The following is an 11,981-nucleotide window of genomic DNA, read 5'->3' on the forward strand; positions in this document are numbered from 1 at the left end:
TACAGAAATCCGGGACACATTTGCTGGGAGGTTAAGATCTTGAGCTGAAGAGTTTAGGGAAGCCATAGATATCTTGATAACTCATTTTCCCTCAGAGGTAAACAGAATCTGCTTCAGAGGTTTGTTTTAAGGATTAATGAGCCTGCCATGTTAAAAACTCTTTTCACAATCCCTAACACATAATCAGTGCTCAGTAAATGTCAGCTATTGTTATGAACAATTCTGGGAGGCAAGGATTATCAGTACCTTTTTTAGTTCTGAAGAAAGGATAAATCAGAAAGTTAAGCTCTGCTGACAGTACCTCAGTTAGTAAATGATTATCCCCAGATTTCAACTCCAATGAATCTGAAACCAGAAGTTGTAACCACTATCACACACAACCCCTTATTTTGGACAGGGCTTAGAGAACCAGAAAAGCTGATTCATACCTACTAATTTTAAGAGAGAGAGAGAGAGAAAAAAGAGACTGTTGGTGATAAGAGTCTTTTATCCAAAATGCAGGGTATTTATTCTCCAGGGAGGTCAGTCATGATTGGCCAAAAGCCCTCATTTGCTACTCCTAGAAATGGAAGACTGGAAAGGCTGGACCCTGGTCTCATCGATTTCAAACCCCTGGCAAGTGGTTGTTAAACCACAGCCGTCACATCAAAAGAGGAAAAAGAAGCCATTTCCTATAATGGCTGAACAAACAGAGTTCTCTAAAAAGCAAGTAGAGACCCTAAGGCTGAGAAAAGTAATATTAAGAGTGCTCCAAAATCACATAGAAATGCCATAGTAGAACACAGCATTAGTCTTTAAACAACAAAGTTTTATGCGGGAAGTAATGAAGGTGTTTATGTCTGTTTCCAACACCAAGCTCCAGGAGGCCTTCCCTGGAGGAAGTAAAATAAGAGGAAGTTCCTACCACAGCCCACTGTTGCAGGAGGAGAAGCAGACGGTCAGTCAGTCAAGAGACCCCTGGTGAAGGGCGGTGTCACCTGAGAGCCACACCCCACTCCTCCAACACCAGTTTCCTCCCTAGTGAAATAGTCACCTCAGAAATGAGAATGAAATAGACCAGCAGGAGAAACAGGGTGGTCCACTGAAATACAGGTCAGTGCTAATCACCTTTCTTCACATCTTCTATATATTTACTTCTGGGTGTATGGTATTTTTTGTCTTTTTTCAAAACAGTCCCATTAGTCAATCTTAAATCTACCATGCCTTTAAAAAGGGGGGGTACGGTGTTTAGCACTAGGCATCACTGATCATTGGAAGGGATGGTAGAAACAGCAGAAGCATCTCATTCAACTGCATCCTTGGAGCTTGGTCCATTAGATGGAGTAGCCAGATCCCCCCTGTGGCTGCACTCATTCCTGCCGCCCAGCCCACTCCCAGGGGCGAAGAGGGACTTTACGCATTCCCAGCTTACCCCCACCCCTACGCCCCTAGACGTGTGGAGAAGGCTGCAGACAGAGGGAGTCAGAAGCCCATCACAATCTAGGCCTGCTTCTGCTCTCACTGGCTGGATGACTCTGCTCCCTGGGGCCTTAGTTTCCCAGCCTTAAAATGAGAGGTTTGAAGGAGATCACATGAAAGCCTCCTGCCTGCTCTAAATTTCTAAACCCATTATTCTGATACATAAACGTGTCCTGCAGAAATAGAAGCCCTTACTGGCAAGCAGGACTTGTGGTTCTACGTCCCCCTGACCATTCCCCTCAATCCCCCGCGGACCATCTTACCGAAGTATGATACATCAGAACTGAAAAACAGGCTGTTGCTTTCCCGTGGCACCAGACCTAGTAATCAGTCAAACGTGGATTTTCTCTCGGGCCTTTTCCCTCAATCCCACAATCCCAAGAAAACCCCCTGCCTACCCCTCCCAATTTCTAAACTCAAAGCTACCCTTTCGTGGATTAAAAATACCCACCCCAACCCGGCCTGGTGTAAGGTGTCTCAGCACATTTCCCGCGCCCCGCCCCCCCTCCGCCGGCGTCCGGGATTCCACCTCTGCCCCACCTTCTCCCCGGGGTGTCTTTTTAGCCGGATCGATCCGATCCGTGCCCTCCCCTGGCAAACCAGCCGACCGATTCCTCTTCCCCGGCAGGAATGGAGGCAACGCCCGGCTCCAACCCCAGGAGACCCAAGCATCTTCCCAGCCCGCAGGGAGAGGCACCTGGGCGCAGAGGAAAGGGCCCCAAGCCTCCGCGAAGGAAAGGGCGGCCGGCTAGTCCCTGGTCGCGGTCCCCACCCGGCGGCGCGGGGGAAACCTTCCCGGCAGATCGCCTGTCACTTACGGGCGGCACCTCCAGGCAGAGCCGGGCAGAGCAGGGCCAGCGGGCCGCGGGTGGCGGAGTTTGCTGACTCAAAGGCGCGGCGGCGGCGGCGAGCACCGAGGAGCGCACACGAGCGCAGCCCCGCGCTCCCCGTGCACGTAGCGGCCCCGCGCCCGCGCTCCGCGCTCCGCGCCTGCTATCGTGGCCACCGCACCGCCCAACCCAGGTACGGCCCTGCGCGGGCCTGCCCCGCCCCTGCCGCGGACCTGGAAGCTGCCCTCGGCCCCCGGGGCTGGGGAGAGCTGTGCGGCCGCTGGGGGGCGCCACTTAAAAGCCACCAGGAGCTTGCTAACCCCGTCCCGCCCGCTTAGTTACTTAAGGAGAGGATGGTTGAATGGGAAGAGTGATGGATAGATAATGGTACAATGTCAATGGTAGAACCTAGGTGGTGGGCATATGGGTGTTTACTGAAAAATTCTTTCAACTTTTCTGTATGTTTGAATTTTTTCACAAGCCATCCTGGGGGGAAAGAAATGAGGTCTGTCAAGGTGGTTGTATCAGTAACCGTTTTCCAAGTGGCATCTTGGGTTGCATCTGACCCACTTGTTCGCGTGGAAAGCCGCAATAATCACTTAAACCGCTAACGGGTGACTACATGACAGAATAATAAAGGCAGTGTTTTAAAAAATCCACTGAGTAAATGTTAAAGATTTTACTGGTTTTATCCAATGATTCATGATTAGTCAGCATCCAATTCAGCAGATAGGAAGAAGCGCTAAGGAGTTGTACAAAATAAAAGGCTCTTACAGACATAAGGCGGGGAGACAAGGAAATTATCCTAGCAAAAATCGGATTGGTCATGGCAAGATCTCTTTTTTTCTAGGAGAAGACAGGGGTCTATCAGGGAGATAGTCACACTGCTGACCAGGTTGATATTAAGTTCCCATTTTGTGATGTCTCAGCAGATGGCCATAATGGTAAAGAACCCACCTGCCAATCCAGAAGACATAAAAGAGCAGGTTAGATCCCTGGGTTGGAAAGGTCCCCTGGAGGAGGGCATGGCAACCCACTCCAGTATTCTTGCCTGGAGAATCCCATGAGCAGAGGAGCCTGGCAGGCTACAGTCCATTGGGTCCCAAAGAGTCAGACGTGACTGAAGCAAATTAGTACACAGTGTAAGTGCTCACCATAAGTGACTCCTTTCTGGGCCTATTCTCTCTCTTTTAATAGGAGTCTAATATTTCATAATTTAAACACGAATTTTCCCACTAGACACAGCCAACCCCATTGATCATTCAGGCCATTCCAGGCTTACCTGAAAATATCCAAGTCTATATTCCACACTCAAATTGGCTTAAGAAAACTTCTAAATCTACAATGTTGTGTCTTAACATCTGGGATCCTAATAATTCATTGCTGAATCTTGGATCACTTGTATTTAATTTCCTAAAATTGCAACCCAGCTATAACACACAAGTAAATGTAAATATGATCACTTCTGAGAATCAAGTTAAATTGTCTTTTTCAAATTCTTTTCCCTATGCTGCACAAAGCATTGACTAGAAAACAAAATGCAGTATGTGTCTAAGATCCTAAGAGATTCTGCAAAATTAAAATCTTTCTAAGTATATTATCAACAAGAGCATGATTTTACAATGTGGGCAGAGCATTAAAAAATAAAATAAAAAATCTTTGGAGAGTATATAGAAGTCATTTAGATATCTGACTTCCACAGAAAGGAAGAATATGAAAAAAATTCAGAATAGAATAAAGCAATAATGGATTTTAATCCACTCTATCAGGGTAGCTACTAGGTGGTGTTTCTAGTTTAAGAATTGTAATGTACAACCTAAATCCAGGGGACTGAGCTAAGTGACCACCACATTTTTAGATTGTGACTTTTTGTTATACTATCAGGTAAAAGACTGGACTCTCTGGTTCTTAAGAAATCCTAGGATGCTAATAAAATTGCTATTAAGAAGAAATCCTCTTGCCAGTCCCAATCCTACCTCAACTCTGGCTTCTAGGGTCAAGTTAACTGATTCAAACCCCAACTTTATCACCTCTCACTATGTGATACTGGGATAATGACACTCTCTGGGCCTCATTTTACCATCTGAAAAAAAAGAGAGATGATAATAATAGCACCAGCCTCATAGGGTTGTTGTGGGGTTAAGTGAAACATTTCAGGTAAGGCTCCTGAACTATGCTAGAGCATTGTAAGTGCTCAATAAATGTGTATTATTATAACTGTTATTACAACATGATTCTCTTCTCTAATTTCTTTCATCTCCAAATACCCTTAGTTAGACATATTAAGGAAAGCCAACTGTATTCCCTACCTCTAACTCAAGAATCAATAAGAAGACAGAGTCCATCTGTCTCCTGGGAAAATTGCAAAATGCACAGACAGTAAAAATAGAATTTGCCTGGACTTGATCTTCAGCAGTTATAATTAACTGATACAATACAGTTATTCTATACTATCCAAAATTTACATGAATTGTCCTGCCTTCTTGAGAAACACTGTCATGGTACATATTCATTCTGTAAAAAAGATGGTCTTATCATTCATCAAACAACTAATAATGAGATGTGAGCAAAAAAAATTAAACAAATAATTTGGATTTTGATTTCTCATTTTACATCATCTTTTTGCAATAATATGAAGACATATGGATTAATGTGAATAAAAATAATTTCTCTTGACTATCTTTGATGGGAAATTAATCAGTCAATCTAAGAAAGAAATGGAAAATTTTATTAGTGCCAAATTGAGGATTATAACCTGGGAACAGCCTCTCAGGAAACTCAGAGAACTGTTCCACCCATTAGAGGTCAAACTATAGTTACATAGGTTTTTGAGATAGAGGCTGCTGCTGCTAAGTCGCTTCAGTCGTGTCCGACTCTGTGCGACCCCATAGACGGCAGCCCACCAGGCTCCCCCGTCCCTGGGATTCTCCAGGCAAGAACACTGGAGTGGGTTGCCATTTCCTTCTCCATGAGATAGAGGGCTGTACCTTAAATGACCTATTAATAGTTTGCACAATCTGGATCTGCAAGTACCAAGTAGTGGGTCATCATGGTGCCTTACAAGATTAAGAAGGAATGTTATCTTTAAGGAGTTGTCTTCTTGGTGCTAGGAGAATGTTGTCCTTTATAATTGAGTAGGCATTTTTGCTGCTGGGGAGGTCTGGTCAATGTATAACGCAGAGACACAACACACAGTAGAGTGGGAAAAGAAGGCCAAAGGCCAGAGGAATTTTTTTATGTTTAAATTTTCCTTAACTTGCCTTAGAATATGAGCTTTTATTTCATCATGATCAATCTAATGTGTTTTTTCAAAATACCTGTCTTATGCATCTGTCCCCCCCAAAAAAAGCTAGAAAAAAGTTTTGAGACTGCTTACTTACTTGTAAAGTAAAGAGCTTTAGACTTCTCCATCTACTCACTCCTCCATCTTCCTTATGTGTTTATTGACTACTGTTCTGTCAGTTAACACCCCAAACCTATTAACTTTGGCATTACCTTTGACCAACTCCCGTCCCCTGATTCACTCAGGTCCAAGTGCTGTACATTTCTTCTGAGTTAGATCTTGGTGTTACCTTCTACTTTCCATTCTCGTGTCTAAACTCTCAGCTCAAAATCCTACAATAGCCTCTTTATGAAACTAAGCAGGACCCTGTGGGACTCTTTCCTGTAGCCCCTGTTTTCCTTGTTTGCAAGGAATAGACTCCAGCCTCCAACACCTTCCCTGAGTTCCAAAGGGTAGATTGGAACAGTTGCTAATCAGGGAAGAGAGGCTATGCAGAGACACAAAAAAAGATGACCTGAGGCCAGATTGAAGGAGGGCAGGCCCTGCAAACACCATGATCTTTCTTTGCAACTCCACCCTTGAACCTTTGCTATAAAACTCCTCACCAAATCCTCCCAGTTTGGGACACACGGGTTTTTGAGGCACAAACCATTTGTGTTCCCATTTGCCTGGCAAATCAATAAAGCTATTCTTTTCTACTTCACCCAAAGCTCTGTCTCTGAGATTCGATTTGGCACTGGTGCAGAGGCTGAGTTTTTGGCATCATTTACAATGGTCTGATTAAGTAGTTTTCAAATATTTTTAGCAACAGGATATTTTCTTCACAAGAACCTCATTTATAAACTAGTGAAACCAGTATTTCATTACTATACATTTATTAGAAGAATTCAATTTTGTAACATTCAGTTCAGTTCAGTTCAGTTCAGCCACTCAGTCGTGTCCGACTCTTTGCGACCGCATGAATCGCAGCACGCCAGGCCTCCCTGTCCATCACCAACTCCCGGAGTTCACTCAGACTCATGTCCATCGAGTCAGTGATGCCATCCAGCCATCTCATCCTCTGTCGTCTCCTTCTCCTCCTGCCCCCAATCCCTCCCAGCATCAGAGTCTTTTCCAATGAGTCAACTCTTCGCATGAGGTGGCCAAAGTACTGGAGCTTCAGCTTTAGCATCATTCCTTCCAAAGAATACCCAGGACTGATCTCCTTCAGAATGGACTGGTTGGATCTCCTTGCAGTCCAAGGGACTCTCAAGAGTCTTCTCCAACACCACAGTTCAAAAGCATCAATTCTTCAGCGCTCAGCTTTCTTCACAGTCCAATGCTCACATCCATACATGACTACTGGAAAAACCATAGCCTTGACTAGATGGACCTTTATTGCCAAAGTAATGTCTCTGCTTTTGAATATGCTATCTAGGTTGGTCATAACTTTCCTTCCAAGGAGTAAGTGTCTTTTAATTTCATGGCTGCAGTCACCATCTGCAGTGATTTTGGAGCCCCCAAAAAATAAAGTCTGACACTGTTTCCACTGTTTCCCCATCTATTTGCCATGAAGTGATGGGACCAGATGCCATGATCTTAGTTTTCTGAATGTTGAGCTTTAAGTCAACTTTTTCACTCTCCTCTTTCACTTTCATTAAGAGGCTCTTTAGCTCTTCTTCACTTTCTGCCATAAGGGTGGTGTCATCTGCATATCTGAGGTTATTGATATTTCTCCCAGCAATCTTGATTCTAGCTTGTGCTTCTTCCAGCCCAGCGTTTCTCATGATGTACTCTGCATATAAGTTAAATAAGCAGGGTGACAATATACAGCCTTGACGTATTCCTTTTCCTATTTGGAACCAGTCTGTTGTTCCATGTCCAGTTCTAACTGTTGCTTCCTGACCTGCATATAGGTTTCTCAAAAGGCAGGTCAGGTGGTCTGGTATTCCCATCTCTTTAAGAATTTTCCACAGTTTATTGTGATCCAAAATCAAAAGTTTGTGAATGATTCTTGGAGTCTCCTATCAGGGTCAACATCCAATTTATTTCTCTATTCGATTGCTCAATACTGAGAAAATTCTACTCTATGCTGAGAAGTATTTGTAAATAATAAGAGCTTGGAGAGGAGTCTTGAGAGTCCCTTGGACTGCCAGGAGATCAAACCAGTCAATCCTGAAGGAGATCAACCCTGAATATTCATTGGAAAGACTGATGCTACAGCTGAGGCTCCAATACTTTGGCCACCTGATGCAAAGAGCTGACTCATTGGAAAAGACCCCGATGCTGGGAAAGATTGAGGGCAGGAGGAGAAGGGGACGACAGAGGAAAAGATAGTTGGATGGCATCACCAACTCAATGGACATGAGTCTGAGCAAGCTCCAGGAAATGGTGATTGACAAGGAAGCCTGGTGTGCTGCAATCCATGGGGTCACAAAGAGTCAGACACCTGAGCAACTGAACAACAATGAGTGGTTGCCCTATGGTTATAGTTTATACCAGAATGACTGGTCCTGCTACTCATTTATCACTTGCAAGTGAGCTGTTGCACCACCAGACTTCCTCTTACAGGAAATGCACAGTCTTGGGGCAACTGTCAATCAAGGGTGGTAGAGGAGGCAGGATCTGAGACCCAAGTGAGCCAATAAGACTCTTCTGGAAATTTGAATTATGAGGGAAATAGCATCAGATCCAGAAATTAATTCAAGTTCCCAGTGCTGGGAGCCTGGGTTCAATCCCTAGTTTGGGAACTAGATACCACATGCCATAACTGAGAATTTGCATGCCACAATTAAAGATCCCACAGCTAAGACCCAACGCAGCCAAATAAATACATAAAAGCATTGGTTTTAATGCCAGATTTTACTTCACTATTACAAACTAAAAATAACAAATTTGTTGGTTAAAACTGACCAGAAACAAAGTGTAGCATTACTGAGTATATCCTGAACATAAATCCAGGCCCAAGTCATGTAACTTCTAGCCCTTTGATACAAATTGCAGTACAGTATAATTACCACCAACCTCAACCAAAGAGCCAGTGGAGAAGCCCATTGTCTTGGATGAGGCAGTTAGAGGTTCCTGCTCTGCATTTATGGTAGCCTTTATTTTACATCTATGGCACTACTTCTGGATCATGGGTGCGTTACAGCCAATAGCCATGTTGAGATAGTAGACTGCAGTGGTTAGGGCTCCAGAGTCAAAGGTTCAGTTCTAATTCCAAAACTTTTACTTGGTAGCCAGTTGACCTCAGGCAAATCATTTCATCTCTCCCAACCTCAATTTTCCTATCTGTGAAATAGGATCCACCCTACAAGGTTAGAATTAGGAGATAAAGTATATAAATAACTTAGCCCAGTTTTGCAACAGAATTTTTTAAAAACTTCATAAATATTACTTAGTGTGCAGTAAAATTCATATTTTATAGCAAGACAAAAAAACAGTTAAGCATAAAAAATTATCTCTGCCCTTTGGCTTCTTCTCTCTCCCCTTTTGTGTGCTGTATGTCTGCATTATGCATAGACCAATCTGCCCCATTTTGGGACATTCTCCTACATCAACAACTCCTTCAAAGATAACATTCCTTCCAGATCTTGTTAGGGGCTTAGATCAAGATGTATAAACCATCCGTAATATGCATCATTTAATGTACAGCCCTTTGTCTCAAAATATTTGTATAACTGTGCCCTGGCATGGACATATATGCTGCTGTGGGACACGGGCTTCTCTAGCTGTGGAGCATGGTCTTAGCTGCCCCGCAGCATGTGACATATAGTTTCCAGACCAAGGATCGAATCCACATCCCTTGCACTGGAAAGCAGATACTTTACCACTGGACCACCAGAAAAGTCCCACATGCCCTGACTTAGGGGAATAGTTCCCAGAGCTTTCTAAGATGTTCTTCCAGGGTTCTAGTCCTCAGATTTGGCTTGAATAAAAATTTCCCACTTCTTTCTTAGATTAACTGTTTAATTTTATATATAAATATAGGTATTGATATATGGTCTAGAAGGGCAGCCTCAAACTTTGAACAGATGCTACTCCTGAGGAGAAGAATGACCCAACACTGCTGCTGGTCCATGTAACATCTTTGTGAGAATTTTTTTTTTTAAAGCTTCTTTTCTTCCAGACAATTTACTGCCATCTGCTGGAAAACTATCATTTTAAAATGTTAAAACTGACTACCCTGTGCCTAGAGATACCTAGCGTTGTTCAGGACACAAGCTGCACAACTGTGCTCCATGACCCTAGAGGCCACGCTCTTTATGGGTGATGATTGAACTTCGTATAATGATACTGAGATCCAGCTACATTCTGAGGTTTATTCAAAGCAAGTTAAGTTGGCCACATGAATAAACATTAGTTTTCAATGTGTTAAAATTTAGCACATAACACATTTCAGTGTACAAAAGTGGCTGAGTGCCAAAGCAATGAAATTTGTGGGTTGTCATTGCCAGCATCAGAGACTCAAAGCTTACAAGTGCTGGGAGGGCTTAAGTAGTAGTAAGCTTGGGTATCAGATAAGACACATTTATTACCTCTCAAATCCTTCCTTTTAGATGGCTGCTGCTGCTGCTGCTAAATCGCTTCAGTCGGGTCTGATTCTGTGAGACCCCAGAGATGGCAGCCCATCAGGCTTCCCCATCCCTGGGATTCTCCAAGCAAGAACACTGGAGTGGGTTGCCATTTCCTTCTCCAATGCATGAACGTGAAAAGTGAAAGTGAAGTCACTCAGTCGTGTCCGACTCCTAGAGACCCCAGGGATTGCAGCCTACCAGGCTCCTCTGTTCTTGGGATTTTCCAAGCAAGAGTACTGGAGTGGGGTGCCATTGCCTTCTCTGTTTTAGATGGCAGGAATGCAATAAATTCTTGCATAACAAAGTATCATTTCTCAATAGTCCCAGGCATCCATTTTCTTGCTTTTCTTTATGTTTCAAATATCATTTTGAAGCACCAGGAATTGGTAAGCTACTTGCAGCCATTTGCTCATAGCAGCTTAAAATATTTTTGCAATATTGATTTAAATCAAGTATTAAATTAATTAAGTTACATTTCTATATGTGGATTTAGACTCACATGGTCGAAATGTGATGCTAATTAGCAGTGAATGTTAGAACTGTGAAGAATGTTGTTTGTATGAAAGTATTAAATAATATTCCATTCAGTTCAGTTCAGTCGCTCAGTCGTGTCCAACTCTTTGTGACCCCATGGACTGCAGCATGTCAGGCCTCCTTGTCCATCGCCAACTCCTGGAGTTCACTCAAATTCATGTCCATTGAGTCAATGATGTCATCCAACCATCTCAACCTCTGTCATCCCCTTCTGCTCCCACCTGCAATCTTTCCCAGCATTAGGGTCCGTTAATTCACCCAAAAAAATCAAATTTAGAATTGCCAGTTTATTGAAATAAATTAACAAATTTTATGTTTATTAAACAGAGTTTTGGGTTTTTTAAACTTTAATAAGTGATATTGAATGTTTAAGAAGAGTTAGCTTTTAAAAAACACTGGAAACATTCAATAAAAATATGTTCAAAATTTGTTCATTTTGACTAAGGCTACGTATAACTTTTAATTCTTTGATCATTACTGTCAATAGAGGAAAAATTATGTAAAAAGATTCATTATGATAATACAATTAGTGATTTAGTTAAAATAAAGTTTTAAAATATCTTTATGAACAAAGTGAAGTGAAGTAAAAGTCACTCAGTCATGTCCAACTCTTTGCGACCTCATGGACTATACAGTCCATGGAATTCTTTAGGCCAGAATACTGGAGTCGGTAGCCTTTCCCTTCTCCAGGGGATCTTCTCAACCCAGGGGTCAAACCCAGGTCTCCCGCATTGCAGCCAGATTCTTTACCAGTTGAGCCACAAGGCAGGGAGGGATCTTTATGAACAAAATACAATAATTTATGAATTATGAATGTATTACTTTATTGCTCATACAAACATCACCAACCCAACAGAACATCCAGATATGCTCAATAATTGAATTTAGTCATCTTTGGTATTTCACTAAATGTCAATCACATAAAAACATGACTATGAATATATTTTTCAATTTTGACATTAGGAAGTTTGATCTGTCAAAGTAGAAGAATAGATTATATTTCATTTAACAGTTTGTCAGGTTGATTTATAACTGGTAAATATTTAGACACATGATATGCCTGTCTTCATTTTACTCTTGGCCAAGGACCTATAAACACATTTATGGAGATATAAATGAATAAAATAAAATTAATATCACACTACATAGAAGTATCATTTCAAGATGCATCATAGACCTAAATGTAAAAGGTAAAATTATTAAGCTTCTAGTGAATATTTAGAATGCTATTTGTTGAGTTTAAGGCATTAAAAGCATTAATCATCAAGAAAAACTTGATAAGTTGGGCCACATTAAAATTAAGAAGTTCTGTTCATCAAA

At 42.2% G+C, this 11,981-nt stretch overlaps 1 protein-coding gene and 1 long non-coding RNA gene across 7 annotated transcripts in view; one reads left to right on the forward strand and one right to left on the reverse strand.

Annotated features, from left to right (window-relative positions):
• The window catches only part of SNX10 (sorting nexin 10), a 67,206-nt gene extending 64,698 nt beyond the window's left edge, over positions 1–2,508 (reverse strand). For 2 of the 6 annotated variants that reach the window (XM_044946719.2, XM_044946720.2), the window contains exon 1: positions 2,277–2,506. The gene's annotated coding sequence lies outside the window, so the exon portion shown is untranslated. Of the gene's footprint in view, positions 1–2,155; positions 2,248–2,276 lie in introns of those variants that run through there. The other 4 variants (XM_025291270.3, XM_006066058.4, XM_006066060.4 and 1 more) reach the window with 4 other exon arrangements.
• Positions 1,011–10,149, forward strand: LOC123334751. The gene is made up of 3 exons (XR_006552852.1): positions 1,011–1,092; positions 9,541–9,642; positions 10,110–10,149. It is a non-coding gene; the product is annotated as an uncharacterized LOC123334751 (long non-coding RNA).
• The last annotated feature ends 1,832 nt before the right edge of the window (positions 10,150–11,981 follow it).

Source organism: Bubalus bubalis, chromosome 8 (genome assembly GCF_019923935.1).
Source record: "Bubalus bubalis isolate 160015118507 breed Murrah chromosome 8, NDDB_SH_1, whole genome shotgun sequence".
Lineage (NCBI taxonomy): Eukaryota > Metazoa > Chordata > Mammalia > Artiodactyla > Bovidae > Bubalus > Bubalus bubalis.